Source organism: Mirounga leonina, unplaced genomic scaffold, assembly GCF_011800145.1.
Source record: "Mirounga leonina isolate KUSES-001 unplaced genomic scaffold, KU_Mleo_1.0 Mir_173, whole genome shotgun sequence".
Classification (NCBI taxonomy): Eukaryota; Metazoa; Chordata; class Mammalia; order Carnivora; family Phocidae; genus Mirounga; species Mirounga leonina.
The window spans coordinates 3,193,371-3,197,641 of record NW_023270447.1 but is presented as its reverse complement, the minus strand read 5'-3'; positions in this window follow the sequence as shown (position 1 = coordinate 3,197,641).

Genomic DNA, 4,271 nt, shown 5'->3' with positions numbered 1-4,271 from the left:
TGATGTAGAAGTAAGGATAAGCATAGGATTTGGGCTTGGACAAATCACAGCTGTACACAGGCTGTGTGACTTTGGGTATTTCACTTTGTTCTACTAAATCTCATTCTGTTATCTGTAAAATGGGAACAATAACAGCATTTGAGCTCACTTCATAGGGTTATTGTGGGGGATCAAATGAGCTAATGTTTGTGAAAGTGCTTTATCATTTTTAAGTATTACCTTTTTAAAAAAAATCCTAGTTTTCTCCATAAGAGTCGGGAGATCCCTTGGTCTTGCTGTCCACCTGTATATAAATTACCTTACCCAATTATCTGCCTTGTTCCCACATTCTAGGGTATTGCTTGTTTGGAGCATACATTCAGATTTACAAGATCTCCTTCACTGGCTTATCTTTTACAATTTAAAAATATTTACAAATTTTAAACAAAAATTTAAACTTAAAAAATTAAAAAAAAAAATTTTAAACATTCTTGGGGCACCTGGGTGGCTCAGTCAGTTAAGTGTCTGCCTTCAGCTCAGGTCATAATCCCAGGGTCCTGGGGTCGGAGTCCCACATTGGGCTCCTTGCTAAGCGGGGAGTCTGCTTGTCCCTCTCCCTCTGACCCTCCCCCCATGCTCTCGCTCTCTCTCTCGAATAAATAAAAAATCTTAAAAAGAATTTTTAAACATTCTTATATTTTGTGGAGAACCACAGTGGTATTACTAACATCAGTACCATTTTTGTGGTTCTTGGAGTATCTCTATAAAGAGGGGGCTCTAAAATGAAGCTATTTCTGGGAGAGGTAGCAATAAAGATTAGTCCTTTGTGAAGTATTGCTTAAAGGGCTAAAATGTAAGCCCTTAGCATTGCGTTGAGCCCTTTCTATATATCTAGCAGTTCACCCATGTTACCATTTTTGGTTTGTCCCCGAAGGTGCTCAGTTTGGAGGATTCCTGTTGCCATCCCCCCACCCCACCTCCATAAGCTATCACTCATTTCCCTGATCCTTTTAACCTTTTAACGTGCCCGTTAACATGCCCACCCATTATTTACTGCCCAGGAGGCAAGCATTTCCTCATTTTGGACAGTTGACATCTGACTCCCTTTTTTTTTTAACTCCTTACCCTTTTCCACCTCAACCCTGCCCATGTGCCCGGAAGCTCCACTTGGTCTGGAGAAACCCCAAGGATACGGATGTTAACTCTGGGCAGAAGAGGAGTGATTGGCATGGGTGGAGGGGTGCCACAGACACCTTCCAGTTCCTGGGCTTTTCAGGCTTGTCAAATAAATCTGAGGGCACCTTGTTCAATTTACAGCTCATGTTCTTGGTCAGGGTTATTCTCCTTCCGTAGGCAAGTGATCATTCCTGATGGCTAAATCACGAACACTTTCTTGAGTTTTGACCCTCACATATGGACGTCTCAAAATAGCCCAGCACTGAGTCATCAGATAAATGTGTCTTTGAAATATTGCTGACAAAGAAATTCATGGTACAAAATGTTATGTCAGCCTTTAGGGGTGGGGTTCCACCACCACCTTCACCCTGCAGCTGACCAGACATCCCAGGGATGGAAGGCTTCGTTCCAAGGCATTGTTATAAATAAGACTTCTCGGAGCTCCTGCCATGTGAACCTGGATAACCAGGAGGTCCTCCAAAGGGAGTTTAGGATTTTTTTCATTAACAGGTTTTGTCATCAGGGGCACCTGGGTGGCTCAGTCAGCGTCTGCCTTCAGCTCAGGTCATGATCTTGGGGTCCTGGGATCGAGCCCTGAATCTGGGTCCCTGCTCAGCGGGGAGCCTGCTTCTCTCTATCCCTCTGCCTGCTCATCCTCAAGCACACACTCTCTCTCTCTTGCTCTCAAATAAATAAAATCTTTTTTTTTTTAAAGCAAGTTTCATCATCAGTCTGGAAATATTTTGTTTTCCTGTAGCTGCAACCCTCTCTTTGGATTTCTAAAGGCTTTATATCTAAAATTAAATCCTAACTAATGTGAGACTTATCAGCAAATTCTTATCATAGGAATCCTTGATTAGTTTGTATTATATTTGGGAAGTTAATATTCTAGTTTAGGAAGTCAGTGTTTTGTAATTTGGGGAAGGATTATAATTAAACTAAATGTTACGTTTACTGTTAAGGACTTTTCCCTTTTCTAAGGCCATTTGACTAACTCTTTGAATTAATCTTTTTCCTCTAATCATGCTTTTTGAGTCCTTAGCTATTTGTTTATGCTTGAAGTTTCTACTCTTCAACCACATAAACTGTTTTTAGCTGATCCCAAGGCTAATAATCATATTGTTAGCCTGTCCAGCCCCTTACCCATAATGACAGAAATGTAGACTACCAGGCCTAGAAGATACCTTAGCAGTCAAGTTCACAAGCTGGTTCACAGCAGGGCTGAGTTAACCTGGAGAGGACATGTGGCTTTGTGGTTAAGAGCATAGTCTCTGGATCCAGGCTTCTTGGGATCGTATTCTAGCTCTGCCACTCATTGTGTGACTTGAGCTATTACTTAACCTGTAAAATGGGCACAATAAAAAGACCTACCTAATGGGGTTATTGTGGGGATTCATTGAGTTCATGTACCTAACAGAGTCTCTAACATGTAGTAGGTGCTCTATAAGTGTGAGGGGGTAGGAGTGGGCTGCATCCTTTGTCCTTGTTCAGGATTCTTTCTTTCTTTCTTTCTTTTTTTAAAGATTTTATTTATTTATTTATCAGAGAGAGGCAGAGAGCGAGCACAAGCAGGGGGAGCAGCAAGCAGAGGGAGAAGCAGGCTCCCCACTGAGCAAGGAGCCCGATACAGGACTCAATCCCGGGACCCTGGGATCATGACCTGAGCCGAAGGTGGATGCTTAACCGACTGAGCCACCCAGGCATCCCAAAGGCCTAGCAGAATTCCATGTGTTAATGAGTGGGAAGCCACGGTGGAAGCTGAGGGAGTTGAGGAGGTACCAGGGTCAGCAATAGAACAGTCAGTTCCTATTAGTTCTGCGAGGGCACACACCAGACCAGCAGGAAGGGCAAGGTCCAGATTCCCAGAACAGGCAGCAGTTCCTTTAAAACCACAGGCAAAGAAGCTCCTGCTGCACTCAGTTCAGGTCAGACCATAGCTGGAATATCAAGTTCAGTTCTGGACAGCTCCTTTACAGTCTGGAACACAGCCCGTGGTAGCTGATGGCATGGTCAACAGCCCAGTAATCATATCATCATGCATTCTCTCGCAAACATCTGTTGAACCCCTAGGGCAGACCACTGTGTTGTATGCCTTGGGATGAGGCTGGGTGAAGTGGGATGCAAATAGGCTTTAACAATTGTTTCTTCCCTCCAGGACCTAGAAAGTATGTATGTGGATTCTATTCAACTTAGCAAACATCTATCAACTGCCTGTTACATTCAGGACTCTAGGTAGGTAGTGTGGCCTTTGTGGCCCAGTAGAAAGAGCACTGGACTGAGTGTCAAGAGAGCTGGGTTCTAGCCTCAGCCCTGTCATCAATTAACTGTATGGCTGTGGATAAATTACTCTGGGCCTCGGTTTTCTCATATGTAGAATGGAAGTTGTAATACCTGCTCCTATTAAAAGTACAAATTCCAGAGCCTCTGATCCACGGAACTGGAAATCTCATGGAAAAAGTCTGGGAAGCATTTTGATCATCAGGGCAGTTGGGAAACATTGCCCTTTAGGGCAGTGTTCTCCTTGGGTGGGCCTCAGACTGCTTGCCTCAGAATCTCCAAGGAACTTGATGCAAAAGAGGATTTCAAGGCCCACCTCAGACTTGCTTAGAACCTCTGGGGATGGAGGCTTGGGAATCTGTATGTAAGGTGAAGTCTGGCGATTCTTGGTACCCCCAAATTTGAGAACCACTATTTTTTAAATATTTTTTAAAAGATTTTATTTATTTATTCATGAGAGACAGAGAGAGAGAGAGAGGCAGAGGGAGAAGCAGGCTCCCAAGGAGCAGAGAGCCCAATGCGGGACTTGATCCCAGGACCCCGGGATCATGACCTGAGCCGAAGGCAGACGCTCAACCATCTGAGCCACCCAGGCGCCCTTGAGAACCACTATTAAAGGAGTTTCATGAGGATTAAATGCAAATGCATGTGAATCCTTTGGTAGCTCCTATATGAGGGATGACTTAGCAATGATACCTTCCATTTTGGGAGGAAGTCATAACAACCACTTCGGAAAGTTGAAGGGTTATGTATCACTCAGAATCTTTGGAACCACAAAGAAGAGTCGTGCCTCATAGTTTTCAGAAGACAGGTTGCCTGCAGGACCTCACAGAGAGGTT